The 20,246-nt window shown below is 37.3% G+C and overlaps 1 long non-coding RNA gene across 1 annotated transcript; it reads left to right on the top strand.

Annotated features, from left to right (window-relative positions):
- The first annotated feature begins 9,710 nt into the window (after positions 1-9,710).
- On the top strand, positions 9,711-16,365 carry LOC129349833 (uncharacterized). The gene is made up of 4 exons (XR_008602986.1): positions 9,711-9,862; positions 11,435-11,535; positions 13,294-15,246; positions 15,690-16,365. It is a non-coding gene; the product is annotated as an uncharacterized LOC129349833 (long non-coding RNA).
- Positions 16,366-20,246: the final 3,881 nt, after the last annotated feature.

The raw sequence follows: 20,246 nt of genomic DNA on the forward strand, positions 1-20,246 counted from the left end.
AATGAGATAAGCTGCATTTCACCACTTCGTTTTAGCATTTGGTGCATGTTTTATTATCATTGTTGGTGCAGATGTGTTTGTTATTGCCAGTCTGCTACTTACATTTGGCATATTGATGAATTGTGATGCCAACATATAGTCTTGACATCGGTGTAGTGGCTTTTGTGACATATTTAAGGAACCATGGATAGAAAAAGGGCTCATAGTGACAACAGTTCATGCTGCTTGTTTACCTGGAAGATAAAAGTTCAGAAGAACTAACTGGAAGTTACTGAAGTCCCCTAACTCTCCTCCTCTAGCTAAGGAATGCACTCAAACTTTATTTTTAGAGCTCCAATAGTTACTGGGTGTATATTTGGTCTTCTGTAGAACGGCTATCATTAAAACAGTCACGACTAAGGACTCAAGATTGTGCTGCAAAGTTTATCTTAATAAAAACAATCCTCTGCACAAGCTTTTTAAGTCTTTGGAAGTCAGATGTTTCTCTTTTTTTAGAGCAAGTTGTAACATTCATCAGGCCAGTTTGAAATCAAGATAATATTTTTTTAAAAAGGACACAATTCAGGAAAAAAAACACCACTAAATTACAAAATGTAAACGAGAGTTTTCAAACTAGGATTCAAAAGAACTTTAAGGAATTATAGACACAAGACCTAATTCATTTACAAGGCTTTTAATGTGTTTTTTTAATCCTCTTATATTATTTAATTGCTTCTTTTATAATGTGGGCTTTATAATAAATTGTGCTCCAATAGACAGCTCTATGCACCTGCATGAATAACACGAAAAACAAACTAAGGCTTGACTCATTTATATCCTTGGAGCACAGGTTTTAAATTTAGCCTTCTACCTCCAGGTTTCTTATTTGTACAAGTACACCTTATATTTTCTTACTCTGCAATATTGTGAGGTATTTATAGATCTAAATCAAAGGCTGAAAAAATTAGTGAAGGCTGAATATGTGTCCAAAGTATAAAAAGAAAATACAGAGCAAAAGGTTGTATGAACTGAATGAAACACTGAAACTCTTTGCCCATGAAAGCTAAAATAAAACCAATGAAAACCAACATTCAGGGTGACATTTCATCTGCAAATGTCCTTATTATCCTTTGGACGGGAACATTTCTTTTCCTATTCTGGGAAACACAATAACAAAAAGCTGCACTAATTTGCAAGCGTGATGACCTCGTATAAAAACACAGATGATTTATAAAATTACACTTTGTATCACTGCTGTTTACAAAGAATTTCTTGGATTTCCTGCACAGACTCATATGTTCATTTTCTTGGAAGAAGTTGAATGTCTGATGTAGAGACATTGTGATTTTCCGCTACAAACTGTGTGTGGGTGTGTTTGTGCGTTCAGGTGCGTGCATATCCTAGTGTTCAGCTCTCTGTGGGAGATGAAGCGTTTCTGAGAAGTGCCCGGATCTTTCCTCAGAAACACAATGAGAGGTCAGTGTCATGTCTGAGACCACCCGTGAGGCTTCACTGAATCTTCATTTTCTAAATCTTACAACAAACTACAGGAAAACACAAACACCCTCAGTCACCCTTCATCTTGTTGAGCCTCAGATCGCACTAAACAAACGGCGGTTTGAACACTAACTCAACACAGTCCCACTGCAGCTATACAGTCTCTTCATCTGTAAGATTACAGTAGAATTACTACTGATTCCGCAAGACCCCAAATAGTACAGATTTGCATGTGTCATCAGCACAGATTTCAGGAGGGATGCATTGGATAATATATAGAATATATAATATTCACAACACCTGCATTCGGCCCCTCCAAAAAAAATTCAGCAGGTATATTATTAAATGAGAAAAGTTGCTCTACTGGAAAATAAACATTTCAGACTCAGCTTTGTTGGCCAAGTATGTGAACACGTGTGCATTCAAACAAAATTGACAGGTAACATAAGAATGATAAGGGTCAATATGTAATTGCGGGACCTTTTGTAACATAATTGACAGCTATCATAGTTGACATTTTTGCTGTTTTCAGGCCTAAAATCAACATGGCCTTTCAGACAAAGAGCAGAGCACATTAGAAACCCACAAATAAACTCTTTCTTAATGATCTACCATTTATCATATGAATTGTCCATGTAATTTATCTGTTAATCTGACATACGATAGGCTCTTCCTGTATTAACATATCAGTAGTCATGCAGTTGATGTGGTGAACTAATGATGCATATGCTTGTTACAATTATGCGTAATTTAAATCGGCTGTGATTCACAGCAAAGTAGAAATATGACGCATATTCATCGCAGAAAGAACAAAAGCTGAGGCGTTGGAAGATCGCTGAAACGTGCCCGGTGAGCTTCAGAGGGTGTGAATGAGTAAAAACTGAACTTAAGATTTTCTTTTGAGAATTTTGTCTTCAGTACTTGGCATTTCTATTGCAGAGGACGCACTTAACCCTTTGATGCACAACATGGGTCAAGAGATACCCATTTTCCATTGAATGTGGGTCACTTTTGACCCACATTCAATGGAAAGTTCCTCAGCCTGGGTTCTACAAGTATCAAGTTGTTCAGCATTTCTTCAAGTGTGTTTGAAGCTGCTATTGTGGCGTTTGTCTGGGCATCAGTCATGTTGGCCATTGTGGAATCCTCGTACTCAGCCTCGTCATCAGAATAGTCACTCTCGTCACCATCATACTCTTCATCATCCTCATCACCATCAAAATCATCATCAGATGTCTCCATGTCAGCCAACCCTTTCCCTAGTCTGGGTTTTACAGGCATCGAGGAGTTCAGTGTTTCTTCAGCTTCAGTGTTCTCAACAATAACTAATCTCAGTCTGTTTTTAACATTCTACCTCAGCTAAGTTCATAATATACAGTACGTTGCGATTGTGACATTCATAGTGAGACTCCAGACAAAAAAAAAACTGCCTTTTGCTTCAAAGTGCAGAGTTCCTCTTCCTGTTCAGCTCAAGCTTTAATTGACATTTTACTATAAAAATAGTTTTATCAAAAAAATTACAGTTTCCATAGAATAATATATATTATAAAGTTGAATAAATTAGTAAATAAGTGCCTTTTCTTTTTTCAAAAATGCAATTAAAAATATATGCAAGGATTCTTGTTGAATACCTATTTTTTGGTATGGACCAGTGGTTAATAGATATATTTGCAAGCAGAATCCATATATTTGCAAGAAAATCCATTCATTGACACCACCGATGGAGAGACTTAATGAACTTAATCTATCTGACATATAAACCAATAAGTTTCAAATCTGTCTAGGTATAATGGCTCAAAATTTCTCAAATGGAGCATCAGAATTTGCACCATCTGCCATTGTGATGAACTAAAATACTGCAACTTTAGAAGACATTGCTCGAGTTCCACAGTCATAACAAAACCTTTGTCTTCTCACCACCAAGTATCATCTTCGAGTGTTATCAGTGAGTGATTTCAATTCAACACCCACCTTTGTTAAGGACTTTGTGCTTCTTCATCTTTAAGTGGAGGAAGGTGTTTCCAGCATCACATGGAGGAGTCTCATTCAGTGAGCATCTGCTTCACTGCTGCTGGTTTCTGTCAGCTGCCTCATTTGTTTAACACATTTGTTGAAACCTGTGACAAGAAAGTAAATACTGTTGAAGCAGAAGAGGACTTTCATCTTAATCATCTGTCAGAGAAGAAATATGCGGGTGTTCATCGTAGAACTGAACTGTAAACTGCTATTAATGAACCTGGTAATCAACAAGTCATCCTCCAGAAAAAAACAAAAAACGCCACTCGAGAAAGAGTTAGTGGCAGCCTTTAGTTTCCACTACTGCACTCTGATCTCTGCAGATATAGTTGTTTGTGTTTCTATCTCAAAGGCCATCCTGATAGCAGGAGCTGCGATCAATTTCTCACCAGTCATGCTTGTTTTTATCTAATGTTTTTCTGTTACTGTTAGCTGAGACGATAGAGTCTCTGTGTAGACCTGATCCTGCTCTACAGGAGATAACCGCTGTCTTCAAAAACAGGAACTGTTCCTGCTGTGGTACAAGCAGACTTCTGTATGTTTTTGCCAAAGCAGGAGGATGGATTTTTTTTTCTGTTTTTGTCATAGAAGGAATTCGGGCTGTTTTCATCCTGGCAGGAGCAATGATTTGGACTGTGTTTTCTGTGATGAGAGCAGAAATCCTCACTGTTCTAGCTGTTGGGTGAACAGTAGTTTTCACTGCTGTTTCTACAAACCACACAGGAACAGACACCATGTTGAGGTATCTGCCAGCTGTGGTCAAACCGGCCAGCTGCTCAGGTTTGTACCTGCTGGACCAGTTTCTTGCTCTCCTGATCGGTATCAGCTGCCATGCTTCTTCAGTTATCTTGTCAGACAGCTATGAAAAGCAGGTGCACCAATTTGCTTCATGGCTCATTTAAAAACGACTTAATATAGAGTCTTGGATGGTTGTTCAGGCATTGGATGCAGGTACGAACATCCAGCATCTGGGCAAACTGCACACAAGTGATGTGAAGGTTCACACTTGCAACACAGCAAGAATGTCTGTGAAGTTTCCATGCAGGTGAGCAGGAGAAAAAAACAGTGTGCAGGTGTGAAAGTGGTTTTGACTTTAAACATTATCAGTGATTTTCCAATTAGATTCAGTGCAAGCAATTGACTCAATTTGGAAAAAAAAACCAAGTCGGCAGCGTTTTGGACTAACATGTTCATTGCAATACTTGCATATGTTACATCACTGTTTACAGAACATTTTAACTTTCTTATGTATATATATATATATATATATATATATATATATATATATATATATATATATATATATATATATGTATATATATATAAAAAAGACTTATCCAGAGAATGTAGTGTATGTGTGTGTGTATATATATATGTGTGTATGTATATATATATATATATATATATATATATATATATATATATATATATATATATATATATATATATATATAAAATAAAAAATTCAATCAAATGAATCCAAGTAAGTGCAGACAAATAGCTAAAAAGACGGGAGATTGCAAAATAAAAGCATGTAAGAGCTAAAGTGTACAATTCAATAGGGAAAAAAGAAAATTAAAAGTACTGACAAGTTTTTAAAAAGTGCAGGCTGTTTAAGTATGATGCTATGATAACATTGATTAGCTAAATGTAAGCTAATACACATTGTTCAGTCATTTTTAAATCCCTTCCTCTAAAAGTGTCTCTAATTAGTCGGACTCAAACGATAAGTCGCTTAAGCTAGTTTCAGTTGATAGACGGGTCCAAATATGCTAACTTAAACCACAACAATGTATGCAGTAATGATAGTTATTTTTGCGTTAATGATTTTTCTTCTGGGGCTGCACAGTGGCGTAGTGGTTAGCACTTTCGCCTTGCAGCAAGAAGGTCCCTGGTTCGCGTCCCGGCTTTCCCGGGATCGTTCTGCATGGAGTTTGCATGTTCTCCCTGTGCATGCGTGGGTTCTCTCCGGGTACTCCGGCTTCCTCCCACAGTCCAAAAATATGCTGAGGTTGATTGATTATTCTAAATTGCCCGTAGGTGTGAATGTGTGAGTGATTGTTTGTCTGTATATGTAGCCCTGCGACAGACTGGTGACCTGTCTAGGGTGTCCCCTGCCTTCGCCCGAGTCAGCTGGGATAGGCTCCAGCCCCCCCCCCCCGCGACCCTAGTGAGGATTAAGCGGTGTATAGATAATGGATGGATGGATTTTTCTTCTGTTGCAATGTAGCCGTTCTCTCTTTGCAGCCATATTGTTTCTGACCCATAATGCTACTACAGATGTGACCCTGAGCTAACCTGTGGTCATGCGACCTGCTACATTCTCCATCAAATAAACATTTTATTAAACTGAATTATTTTTTGAAACAAACAATAACTTTAGAGTTTTATCTTTTCAGTTTTCTAGCATCTTATTTATTTCTATTTTACTCAGTTTCAATGACTGTATGAATTCAAACATTTATGAAATTATGATAATAAGATATGAGAACAAGCTTGTAATAAAAATCTGATTAAGAACCGTCTTTAGGACAGTTACAGAGCTGGTTCCAGTTATTGGAATCACAGTCACTAAATGACATTTAACCTTGTTTGGTTCAGCAAATCAATTCACCAATGTATGAACCTTATAGATAATAAACAGGGCCTGAAATTCAATTCTGTGTTTAACAGTGAGCCAGTGCTCGAATCTAAAAATCAGAGTAATGTGTTTTCTCTTCTTAGTGTTTGTCTCTATTCAAATAGCAGCATTTTGAATGAGTTTCAAATTTCTATTGGACTTATTAAGGACTCTAGTAAGGAGTGCATTATGAATCCGTGTGTGGTTCGCTCATTCGTTTATCCGTTTCAAAATAAAATGAGAAAAAAAAACAAATAATCGTTTTGTTTTGTTGTTTTTTTGTTTAAAAATGAAATTAGAAAAACGAAAAGTAGAGAAATAAAGAAACGCTGCGTTTTTACTAATTTTAAGGTTTAGACAAAAAAAAAAAAAAAAAAAGCATTTTCTCATTTGGAAGCTGCCGGCAGAACCGGAAATCAAAGACAGAACTCGTAGCCACTTGACGTCACTTCTCTGTCTCAAACTCAGCACCACGTACTCTGAACAGCGAAGACATGGGCATGTTTGTCTTATTTAGAGGAAGTAGACGTATCACACTGAGAGCTCCTGATCTCAGTGTGAACAAAATTGCTTTAATATTCCAAGTAAGTATTTTTAAGTATTAAAATGTGAAGAACTCTGGCGATTCCGACCTGTTCCAGTTTAATCAGGTTAACTGGTGATAGTTTCCGTCTCCAGATGTTTCGTCGCAGATTCGTCCTGACCAGACCTGGCTATGTGTCAAATAAAGATACTAGATAAAGAAGACCTCGCCAAAAACGTCGGCATCACTGCTTAATAAAGTCTACATCCATGTAAATATCACCTACAGACAGGAAAAAGAAATGTGCTGGCCGAAATTTAAAAAAAAAAAAAAAAACAAAAAAACACACGTATTTTTATGAACGGTGAGAGGACCTGGGCGTGTTTCCTGAACAATCACCAGGTGTTAAACACCTGACAGGATGACAAAGATCTATGTGGATGAAGCAGGATGTTTATCGGACTGATCGGTGGCATGATGAGTCAGACTGTGGTCTCTAATTTTATCTCTGGATTCCATCGTTTCCTCTCAGCGTTCAAAAAAATACGTTTTTTTATTTTGCCAGCACATTTCTTTTTACTGTCTGTAGATGATATTTACATGGATACAGACTTTATTAAATAGTGATGTCGACGTTTTTCGGCAGGTTTTCTTTATCTAGTATCTTTATTTGACACACAGCCAGGTCTGGTCTGGACAAATCTGAGGACGAAACATCTGGAGACGGAAACTATCACCAGTTCACCTGATCACCAGTTAAACTGGAACAGCAGCACCAGTAGATGACCAGTATCCCGTCATAAACTGTCGTCCACATGTCGGACCTGACTGTGAAACACACAAAAGTGAAACATAAGATTCTACAGTTAATAAAGTATGGCACTGAAAATAACACATCTGGTTAACAGAACAGATTACAACTCTCTCCAAATCAGCGTCTTCTTAATCTGTTCTCCATACAGAACCTCCTGACTCTCATTGTAGAGCAATGTGGAGCTCTATGATTTCTGCGTGGGTTTTCCACTCAAAGAGAACGAAATACGAAAAGGGCTCGAGTACATCCATTCTTGATGTGTTCACGGTCCAGACCAGCTTTAAACTGTTCTTCCTCGGTGACTTCCGGTGTTCCTACAAAATAAAACAACAGCCGTATTTTGTATTTCGGGTTTAAAAAGCGAGAGCAAAAAAACAGCACTGTGGTTTTTTCATTAGTTAAATAATACATTTCTACACTGAGGTTTTTAAAACGGAAAAACAAAAAAACATCGTGGTTTATTGTTTTTTTTAGATTTTATTTTGAAACGGAAAAACGAATGAGCGAACCATAAACGGATTAGAAACTAAAAAAGGTCCCTTTTTTTCATTTTCTGAGAAGTGGTCATCGGCAAGTGTGGAGCCAAACAACAAGAAGATTCTCAGAAACCGGAGCCAGAGAGCGAGTGATGGCTGATCGAGGCTTTGTTGAAGCTTCGACACTTCATTCAAAACATGGTTTCATTACTCGAGGCCTCAATGACACACAGTGCTCGAGTGGGACATCTAGTGGTCAATAAAATGAAGTGCAATCAAGACGTGGTCGTTGGTTCATGGCTTGTTTTGGATTTGATTCGCCATGCACACATTCCTGTTTGACTACACTAGATGATTGTATGGGTTCTAGTGGACAGAAAAATAATATTATTAGTAACAATAATGACAATAACTATTGAAGAGCACGTTTCTTATTTGCCATGTTTGTCTGTAACCCTATATACTCTTCACTTATATTCTGTGTTATGAAACATTTAAACGGTGCTGCTACATTCATGAGATGCTCTACAAATACAGACTGATGTCATTTTCACATGGGGCTGGTGCAAATAAAGATTATATGGATTGTTATGGATTTTGGCAAAGTATGTCTTGGGGTTTATTGGTAAAGAGGTCAGTAAAGAGGGTGTGCTTATGTAATGGGTTATGAGTTTTTATTGAGAAATAATTTATCAACAGTTTTGGGACTCAAGCAGTTCCTTCTTTTACTCACTATCTCCCCAGCGTTAGAAAAAAACCATGTTCACACGGCACAGATGAGGCTGAGGTACACAGGAAATGTCTGGCTCCATTGTACAAGTTTGGGTAAATGGTTTTGTGGGTGGCCCAGTAAACCAGTGGGTCTGCCGTTCTTTCTACAATTGCATTCGCTGTGGTGCTTTGCATTTGCCAGGCTCTACTTGCGTCTTCGTCCAATAGGCTCCACCGTTGAACTGAAAAATATTGAAGATCATCATCATCATCACCAGAAATGTCAGTCATTCCCTATTCAGAAGAGAAAAAAAAATATCTGTGGAAGGTGCTGCTGGTGGTGGAGGATGAGGCTGCGGTGGTGCTTGTGATGTAGATGACTGCTGCTTGGCATTCTTTATGTTAATTGTTGTGCATTCTGTTATTAAACGTTCTTTCACACTGGCTGCCACTCTGATTGGTGAATCCAAAAGTTTTGAACTGCAGAGCCACAAGTGTAGCAACAGCCAGTGAACTGTTTTTTTCTTTGGTTTGTAGTCTGTCAGCTAAGCACCTGACAAGGTTCTGTGCCAGGTGTTGTGTCATGGGGGTTGAGTTGGGAATATATATATACACACTCACACACACACACACATATATATATATATATATATATATATATATATATATATATATATATATATATATATATATAGATAGATAGATAGATAGATAGATAGATAGTAGTATGTCAGCTTTCGTATTTCGTAGAGAATATATATATATATATATATATATATATATATATATATATATATATATATATATATATATATATATATATATATATATATATATATATATATATTCTCTACGAAATACGAAAGCTGACATACTACTATCTCTCAAAGCAAATCATGGCAACAACAGCAAAAAAAACAACCTACTCTGCGAAAAACAATTCAAATGAACGACACTAAATAGGGATCTCCTATCCCGGAACACTCTCGATCCTGCTGAGTGATTCACATAACAAACCGAACCAATCGGGTGATTCGAAGCAGTTGAGTGCTTCTAAACGTCACTGAAGTGATTCAACGTCAAGAGTCACGTGACCAAACCACGCCTCGACACAGTGGCTCGATACGTTTGCTTCATGAGCTACAGCGCATGTGTCGAAACCTCGGGTAGCAGAGGACCATCACTGTCTGTGGCTGCTGTTGACCTTGTTTTTGGAGTAAAACACGGTAAGAAGATAAATACTTCTAACCAGTAGCGTTGTTTTGTTGTACGTTAAGTCAGCGACTTGTGAAGAGTTGTGTTTTGTCGTGTTTGAGCAGTTGGTCCGGACGCGTTAGCTAGCTAAGCGGCTAAGTTAGCTAGCTAAGCGGCTAAGTTAGCTAGCGGGCTAATTAACACAGGTGGCTCATCATTAGAATGAACTTGTCAACCTGTATTTCTCTGCTGTGTATTTAAGCTTTTAAAAAGTTATTTTACTTTAAGGTTTACTGAAACCCGTTGAGCTGCTCTGAAGTAATTTATGGAATGGACTTAGTGATGAGTTGAAACTGTGTAGATCTTTGGTGAGTTTCAAAAAAGCACTGAAAGGCAAAATAATCCAGGATTACAATGTAAAATGACTGACGTGAAATGATAAGAAGAACAATTTAGAGTAAAGTCTTGTTTTGTTTTTTTCTTTTTGTCTTTTATTTCATGTATTACTTATATGCTGAGGGATTCTATGGATTGTACAGGATAGGCAAAATAAGCCTTGGCTTCTGCCTATTCCTTGTTTCGGTTACAGAACTCGTAAAAAGAAAAGGGGTGGGGGGGAGTAGAAGGCGGTGGGAAAGGGAAGAATATGTGTGTGTGTATATGTATGTATATATATATATATATATATATATATATATATATATATATATATATATATATGTATATATGTATATATGTATATATATGTGTGTGTGTGTGTATGTATGTATGTATGTGTACATGTATAGATATGTGAATATATGTTATTGAATATATATGTATATTTTTTCTTAGATTATTTTGTGTTTTTGTTTTTCTTGTTTTTTGTCTTTTTTCCTTTCTTTTTGATCCTCTTTCTTTTTTCGGGGGGGGGGGCGGAATTCTTGCAAGAATGTATAATATATTTTTTGAACGCATAAAATAAAGTTTTTGTACTATAATTTTGTAACCGAAATAAAACCATTCATTCATTCAAGTTTAACATTCAGCTGGTTTGAATTAAACTGCGCGTAACTTAACATTGTGCAACATTACCTCTCTGAATCTCCATAATTTCTTTAAATTCCTTCTCTCTTCCACTGCTCAAGTTCAATCCAGTATATAAAGTGACATTAATGGTGAACAAACTAACAACCAACCATTGTATTTATTTATTATTGCATGTATTTGTAGTAAAACATGAGTTGAAACATCCTACTTTTGGATCTAAAACTGCACAAGCCGTTCACTTTCAGTCACCTGACACGTTAAACTCCCCTTTTTATGTGAGGTTGAAGCAGAAAGTCTGAGTTAACAAAGAAAGTTGTTTATAATTTGCGATACCTGTTATTTCTGACTGAGGCTTTAGTTTTTGTTGAGCCGATTTACACGTAGAAACTTTGTTCAGGAAGATTTCTCAGTAGCTCAGAGGACAGGCTGCTTTTTACACAACCTTGTAAGAGAATGTCTGTCAATGCTTTCAGCAGAATTTAGAAACAACACTTCCTAAACAGATACTTTGAGACTGTGAGGTTAAACGTTTGAGAGTATATCAGTGTGTTTGTTTGTGGTCTTTCTGTTTCTAGGTGGAAGCTGAATTAGTGAGGATGACTCCTGCTCCTGTCATCTCTAAGCTCCTCACACATCTTTACCTGCACATGAGGAAAATCACTCCTGTAGAATGCAGGTATGTTTGTCATTATTATAAAAAGATGTTGACTGGTGACCTGTCAGAAACCCATTATACAGAGTCAGCCAAAATAATGTTTACACACATCAGGAAAAGAAAAACTTGCATAAATATTTCAATACCAAATTTATTCAGACAACACGAGATTAATAAAAGTTAACTTTGGCCTCTACAATTACAAGAGGTGCTCAAAGTGGTGGCCACTGGCTTCCAGACATTTCTGTTGTGTTGTAGACGTCACTTGTTGATGCTCCATTCATGAGGGTAGCGCCATCTGTTGGGAAAACATCGTACAACAGGACACAGAGTTATCGTGATTTGATCAAACTTTGAAAGAGGTATCTATATGTATAGAAGTACTTATACAAATGAAATATTGATAAAAGTTTTTCTTTTCCTGATGTGTCTATATATTATTTTGGCTGACTCTGAACTTAATGAGAACAAAACTATCATTTAATTGTTGCTCTGAAAGCTTCTTTAGTGAAAACTGGCTGGTGTTCTGCTTTGAAACAAACTACTGTTGAGGTCTGTGTTTTTAGGTTTAACCCCACAGTTTCTAAATGAACTGATAGTTTGGGTTTTTTTTTCCCTGATCAATGTGGACGTTATAATTGATGGTAACATTTACTGATCATATAATCAGCATGACATTATAACAGTATAACATTCTGACCACCTGACTAATACTGTGTTGGTCCCTTTATGCTGCTAAAACTCCTCTGACCCAGTGGTTCATCAGAACCTCTGGGGATGTCCTGTGGATCCTGTGGATCCTGTGGGTTGCAGGGTGGGTCCTACCTAGACCAGGCTGATCCTGGACCATCCCACAGATGCTCAATCAGATCTGGATGTGGGGAGTGTGGAACCCAGGTGAACAGCTTAGCTCTGTCGTGTTCCTCAGACCACTCCTGAACAGTTTTAATTTGTCCTGCTGAGGGTGGCAGCTGGCATCAAGGACTGCTGTTGCCATGGAGACTAGGGGGTTGTTTGTCCTGCAGTGTTTAGGTGGTGGTACATGTCAAACATCCACATGAACGTCAAGGTTTCCCAGCAGAACGTTACATTAGAACAAGATGATGGATGTTGTTCTCTTCAGCTGTCAGTGGTCAGAATGTTGTGGCTGATCGGTGGATCTGTCTGCCTTTACCTCTGAACATCCAGAGTTATACAAAAGTGTAGTATGTGTGCAGTGCAGAAGAGATTTACTTTATTGTATGCAGTTTTAGTGGTCCCATCAGAGAAAATCATATCCATATACAGATTTTTATTAATTCCAGGGCTGGTTCAGTAAAGATTTATAATAACTACATCAGATAATTCTTTGTTGTAGTTGGAATTTTGCAGACTGAGATGGTTGAGAAGGTCTGCAGTTCTTGATTTAGCAAAATATGTTATAATAGAAGATCTTTACTGTCATTGCACATGAAATTATCTGCAAACCAGCAAAGTGCATCAGTCTGAGGTATCTAAAAATAAATAAGTAAAGAAAAATGCTTCTAAAGCCAATAAACAGAATGTTTTGAGGGAATATTCTAAAAAGGAAAGAAAAGCTCCATTCTCACTCCTCTCAGGATAAACTGTCATTAAAATTGACTTTAAATTTAGCTTCAACACGAGATAAAAACATTTACTTTCATTACTGATGTTGTCAAGTTTTAATAAAGTTCATGCTACTTTTATAAAATGATGAAGGTGAATAAATTGTATTTCTGTGATCTGTGTTTGATTTCTGTCTTTTCTCCTGTCATCCAGATGTTCAGAGGGAGATGATGCCACATCTGGTCCAGCTGATGGAAGGTCTTGAAGTTCTCTGACTGGCCTCGACTGAAGATGGTCGTCTCACTGGATTTAAGGTTCAGATGCTCAGTAACAAACTCCACCAATGTGCCAACAGGGAAGCTTTAGGTTTATTAAATGTTGCTATGAAGGTATCGCTGTTTTTCTTTGTGAATGCAATGTGCTCCAACTGAAACTGGAATTAGAACTTAGAAGTAAATCCTTCCATCTGAAAGGATTTAGTTGCATTAATAACCTCATAACATTCTAATTTTTATTCCAGTCTTGGTTGGAAATAGAATCTCTGTATTGATTCAGGTAAAAACTGAACTTCACAGCATGGAGCAAAACAACCAGATGAAAACTGTGATGGTGTTGGATTGTCAGACCGTAATGTTGCAGCTCAAAGCAGCTTTTCTAGCTCAGTTCATTCTGACATTCAGCTATGAATCAACACAGCAGATGGTGATCCATGCTGTGGAAGTCTCACATCTCCTGATTTAATGGAGCTGCTTTGCACTTTTTACACTGTTTATTCACCAACACTTTATTTAATAAAAGTTCATCTAGTTTTTATGAGGAATGTGGTGTTTTAATTTCTCTGTGAATAACTGCAGTCTAATGCAACAGCTGGAGTTGTAACATCTGTCCTGATATTGATCATGAAGTATTGATCAGAATACTTATGGTCAGCAGTCATCTCTGAAGTTTTACATTAAAATCTTTACCTGTGTTGTGATCTTTGGTAAGAAGCAGGAACTTTAGCGTTGCCATGGATACATGAGTCTTAAATTCAGTCCATGTTTCCATTTTGGGAAATGCAGTCCAGCAGATGAGTTTGTTTTTACTGCCAGCTACCATTCAGTCTGAGATATTAAGAATAAATAAATGTGCATAATGTGGAAATGAACAGATTTTATTTTTATTTATTCCTACAAGTGCTGCAGGTAAAGTTCCAGAATGTGGAGGAATTTAGTCTCACAATCACAGACAATAAATATTATCTGAAAGTTGGGTTATTGTTTATCAGCACAATACAAAAATATTAATGTTAGAAATATTCCAGTTAAGACTCTAGAATATCATGATTTATGTAAATTTACCTCAATAATATGAATGTTCAGGTTAAGATTGTACAGTGATATTTATTATGTAAGTTTAGCTGATTAAAGTTTATGACTCTGCACTACAATATTATTTATTATTTAAATTTGCATCATTATTATAATATTTAGGGTCAGACCCTACAGTGTTGAGATTAAGAAATCAAATATTCTATAAAATGTAAATACACTGAACTCATTTGGATATATTGAAGTGACTACAATATTATTTGACACAAATCTATCTAAATCAAAATTTTTATAATTTTTACTCCAAACATTTACTGGACTGATTTAAATATTAAATCACTCCTTTCTAATCCTCTGCTGTACGTTCAAACCTGAGGCCTTAAATAGAAACACACAAGTATCTGATTGAAGGAACTTCTGCAGAGTCCTGGTTCCAGAACATGATGATAGAATTATAGACAAACTTTAACAAAAGCTGCCTGAGAGTTTACAGGTTTTTATGTTAGATTTCTTCAGTAATTTAATGAGAGTTATCAGCAAAAATCAAGGGTTCATTTGATGAATTTCATTTCCTAAAACATCCAGAATTGGAGCTCATATCTTTGGCAGCTGTAAAGTTTCTGCTCCTTCAAGGTTCACAACACAATGAATGAATTCCTAAAACACTCTCAATGCTGGAGAGCGTTTGTGATGCTGAAGCAGTGACCAGTTTTTCTGTTTCTTCTCTGGAGATGCACAATGAGGGACGTCTGCAGCGACTGAGAAAGAGTCTCACCACATCCTGACATGAGGAAAAAGACTTTATTGAAGACTACAATGAGAAAAAACTATCATACAGCAGACGGCTGCATTCAAGGTGAGCTCTGAACATTTGATCTGGGAACAGGAGATTCAATAACAGCAGCATGAGCTTCATTTTCAGTCTGTAGCTGCTGAATATCATGGATGAATCATCTGGCACTAGAGAAGGAAGACCATCAAACATCCACATCAGCTGATGGAGGTCCAAGAGTCTCACCAACAAACAACCTACAGAGTGAAGACCTCGAATCTGATTGGACGGCCTCCTATTCAGCCACATGTGTGAACAAATGCCTCTAAGCTGATTTGTTTTCTAAAATAAATCTAGTTTGAGTCCTAATCTATGCCTGTGTGTTTGCTTCTTTACACCGCTGTTAACAGTTTAGGCTGTTAGATTGTTCCAGATAAGACAAGTACAAGATTCTTCAGAGCCGTTCTACCACGAGCCTGACAGGAAGAACTCCAACAGCTACTGAATGTTCCTGTGGTTCCCTCAAGGCTACAGGAGGAGTCCTACGAGGACGAGCCGGTCCACCTGATGGAGGCCAGTCGCTGTGGTTCAAAGCCAACACCGACTACGTGGACTTCTACTGGACCACACGGAGGCCTTCAAACCGGACCAACAAGTTCAGCGACTCCCCGACTCGTGGGTCTGAGGACGCCGCCGAGCCTCGGTCCAGCCGGCCTCCTGTCTGTGGGTGTTTGAGTGCTGAGAGGTTTGTGGATGCATGTGAATGTTCTGTGTTGAAACAGCAGCTTTGGACTCAGTAACGCCAGGAAAAACCAAGAGCTCCTTTATTTGTGACTTCCACTAAAAAAACTGTTGAAAATAAGTTTGCCAGGGTTAGCAACACACCATGCTATGACGTTTTTACAATGATGGTTCTACTATGGAACCAGTTTGACATGTTCAGGCGTTCTTTGTGTGAAAACTCAGAGATTTCAGGGATCAGAAGGTGGTTTTCAAATTTCTTTGTTAACTTTCTACTTCAACTTTAAACTAAATTTCCTTCACTAAGCCAGCCCTCTGGACTTCCAGTAAGCTGTGTTCCTATTGGCTGTCCAGGTGGCTGCTTGGTGTTATCAGGAACACCTGAGCAGCTCAGTGTCTTCCTGCTTTATGTGGCTGCAGCCAAACATTTCCTCTGTTTCTCTTCACCACTGAAACGGGTTTGGCTCCATTGCTTTAGTTCGTTCTTTAGGCGTTGGCTTGCAGCTTCCAGCAGTAAAACAGGCTTTAATGTGTTTCTTGGTGTGTTTTAGGGCTTTGTACTGGATAGCTGTCTTGGTAAATGTGGTTCTTTAGCCACAGTTAGCACATGGTGCTACTGTGTGCATTGATTAGTAGATTTGGTGCAGGTGAGTTGTGTCTTCATCTTGGCTGTAGTGAGTCTTTAGAGGTTTTTGGTCAGACACATTCTGTATTCTTGTTTGAGAAACAGCGTTGGTTGTCCAGAAGGTAAGAGTTCCTGTCCTGATTCTCTGTTCTCAGAGGTTCTCTGGTAGGCTGCAGGAGACTTTAGCATTTGGGTTGTGCTAGTTTGGTTTTTATACGGTTTCATTTGGACGACTATCTTGAGGCCCCTCCGTGTGGTTTAGTGAGGTTTTCTGGAACAGTTCTACAAAGCAACCTGCAGCAGAAGAGACTTTGAGAGTTTATAGGAAGTTCTGGAGACCAGACTTTAGAGCAGCAGAAACATTTGTCAGCAGTTTGAGCAGGAGAAGGTGAGCTTCAGAGTAGAAATGAGACGGAAACCTTCTTGACCCGTGTGGTGAGGTCCTGTACAAAGAGTTTGAGCAGGTTGTGAAGAGTCTGTAGTTCTTTGGTCTGAAAGCACAAGAAGAGTTGACTCATTAAAAGAGAAAAGAGGAGATATTGTTGGTTCTTCTGTCGCTCTGCAGTTTCCTTAGACTGAATATCAAGTTTATATTTTAAATGATTTCCCATGTGAGCCCAAGAAGACTTCAATAAACTCCCTCCATCCCCTGGACACAACGTATTTTATGAACATGTTAATTTTTTTTTTCAAATATGTTTTTGAGTTTTAATCATAGTTTTAGCATAGTTTTTTCTCGTTGCTTGTTTAGTTTTGTCATCTGTGTGAAAGGTGCTAAACAAATAAAGTTGAATTGATAAACTGAATAATTGACTAAGTCATGATTGTGACAACAGAAGTATTTTCATTGTGATTTAAAGGTTTGTTCAATTTTTAAGGTTGGGGTTAAAATCTTGACAGAAATAAAGATTAAAGACATAAACTACATTAAAAAAAACAATTAAAGGAAAAAACTTTTAATACAATAAAACTTTTTAAAAGAAAATTAAACATTGAATACAATTAAATGATATTAAACAGACAAAATATTTAATTAGACAATTAAAAAGAAAATACAAAATGTAATTATGAAATTAAACAATTTTTTAAACAAAAATATTTAACATTAAAGATTAAATATTTTAGATAATTAAACATTTAAAAAAATACAAAACATTTAATCAGATTATTAAACCTTTAAAAAGACAAAACATTTAATTAAAAAATTTAATGTTTAATTAGAAAATTGAATCTTAAAGACAATAAAACTTTAAATAGGCATTAAACAGAAAATAAAAAGCATTTAAAAAGAAAATTAAACATTAAAAGGTGGTGAAACATTTAAAAAGAAAAACCTTAACAAAGAGGTGTGAAAAGAGCAAAACTAAACATTTAAGAAGAATCAAACTAAAGACAAAACATTTGAAAAGACACCAGTTAAACTTTAGAAGATCAAATTAAACAGAAGAGACAATAAAATGATCAAAGAGCAAAAACAGATAAGGTCTTAAAGCGTTTTCTAGTCTGAAATCAAAACATCAAGTTGTTTCTTCAAACATTTCCTCTTTCTATGTTCTTGGTTTGATTGTGGACAGATTTATTAAGAACTCATTTCAGAAAACTGCTTTCCGGATAAAGTGTACTAGTAATTGAAGGCATGGATCAAACTAATGTTACCTTCTGATCTCCATAAACTTTACTGTTCAGTGAAGAGAATCAAAGTTTGTTGAGGATTTCTAAAAAACCCACAGGTGAAGGTCTGAGAAGAACTCAGATCAATGGTCTAAATGTGAAATCAAGACTCATGGTCACAAGTTTTAAGGCTTCTGTTAACCAGAAAGTTCAAACTAACAGAGAAGTACTGAGAAACTTTGAAGATTTCAGTCCTCAGACTGTCTGAAGGTTCAAACTAACAGAGAAGTACTCAAGAACCTTTAGGTTTTCAGTCCTCAGACTGTCGAAAGGTTCAAACTAACAGAGAACTACTGAGAAACTTTCAAAATTTCAGCCCTCAGACTGTCGAAAGGTTCAAACTAACAGAGAAGTACTCAAGAACTTTTCGGATTTCAGTCCTCAGACTGTCTGAAGGTTCAAACTAACAGAGAACTACTCAGGAACTTCAAAGATATCAGTCCTTGGACTGTGTGAAAGTTCAATCCAACAGAGAACTACTGTGGGACTTAGAAAATTTCAGCCCTCAGACTGTGTGAAAGCTCAGGTCCTGAGGACTCGGGAGGTGTGGAGGCTTTGGAAAGTCTTGGAACTGAGGGTTCCACCCTCCAGCACAAAGGCTGAAGTCCAACCTCCTGAGAAAAACAGTCGAGCTGAGACTCGAGTTTGAAAAAAATTCGAAAACGACAAAAAATAGATGATAAATGCGCAAAAAAAAGAAGAATTAGTATCTGAGCGAATAGCTCAGGGGAAAAGAAGACTGACTACCAAGCGGAGGGTCGCAGGTTCAAGACCCGCCACCGGCAGTTTTCTTTCTTTGTCTTTGTCAGGATTTTCAAAAAGTTTAAGAAGTGTCTGGTCTTGAACCAGCGACCTGCAGCTCCATAGGCAAATCCTTAACTCACTGAGCTACAGATCAGATAAAAAGAAATGATTTCGTCGTCCCTTTGGCATCGTAGTTCCTGAAGTGACCACATGGGTGGAGCCAAGGCGGAGTCTGGGTGGAGTCAGGGCGGAGAGTAGGCGGGGAGGTAGGTGGCGGCCTCCCCCCTCTACTCCCCCACCTCCCCCTACCACCCACCACACCTTCCCCCGCCCGACGAGTTCTTCGAGTCGCCACGAGTTCTTCGAGTCTCGACTGGTTTTTCCGAGTTTCTTGAGTTTCCACGAGGTCGGAGGCAGAACAAGTTGTCATGAAGAGGTGTTGAAGTCGGCCAGTATGGAGTGACTTTTTACAGCGACTCGAAGTAAGACCACTAGAAGAGCAGGTCTTTAACCACCATCCATAAAATCCATGGAGTCGGCTCCAGAGAAATGAAGGGAGGTCAACTTTTATCAACCTTCATCCAGATGTTCAACTTGATATCTTTACTTTGACATTTTTAGCACCACAAACCTTTAGTATCACACTTTATTATCATTCATTAGGACTTTAATGGAATCCACCAGCAGATGTATTTTTTGTTGACAAACTTTATTCTTGTCGTCAATGGACTGCAGTATTTAAAACTGTTCCTTCTATTTGACCTCATGTTTCTTAGTTTTAGTGGAGAAAGTTATTTCAATTGTCGATTAGTCTCTTAAAAACCAAATAATAAATTGGATTAGTCAAGAGGTTGAAATTTCTTACTTTGTCATATTTTAAATGTGACAAAAAAATATAAAAATAAAGCATCTTGAGACAATTTGACCTGTAATTGGCATTATATAAATAAAATTGAATTAACATTGTATGTATTTTGTAATGTTGGACTAATTCAGCCATATATGTTGGAAAACACATTTTCTTTGTCCATTAATCTGTTGATTGTTTTCTCCAGTAATTCATTTCTTGTTTTGGTTTATAAAATGTCAAACCCAAATATATTCAGTTTACTGTCATAAAAACCAAAAAGATTTACATTCATGATGCAGGAATCAGGCAGTTTTTCACTTTTTATCTTAGTTTAGTCAGAAAGATAGTTGATAATGTGTGAATTGTTGCAGCTTGTGAGCCATAAAAGGTTTTAATCTTTGGGGCCGAGTGTCAAAAAACATTTAGAAACCAACATCAACAAAACACTCAACA

This window comes from Amphiprion ocellaris, chromosome 2, assembly GCF_022539595.1.
Source record: "Amphiprion ocellaris isolate individual 3 ecotype Okinawa chromosome 2, ASM2253959v1, whole genome shotgun sequence".
NCBI lineage: Eukaryota > Metazoa > Chordata > Actinopteri > Pomacentridae > Amphiprion > Amphiprion ocellaris.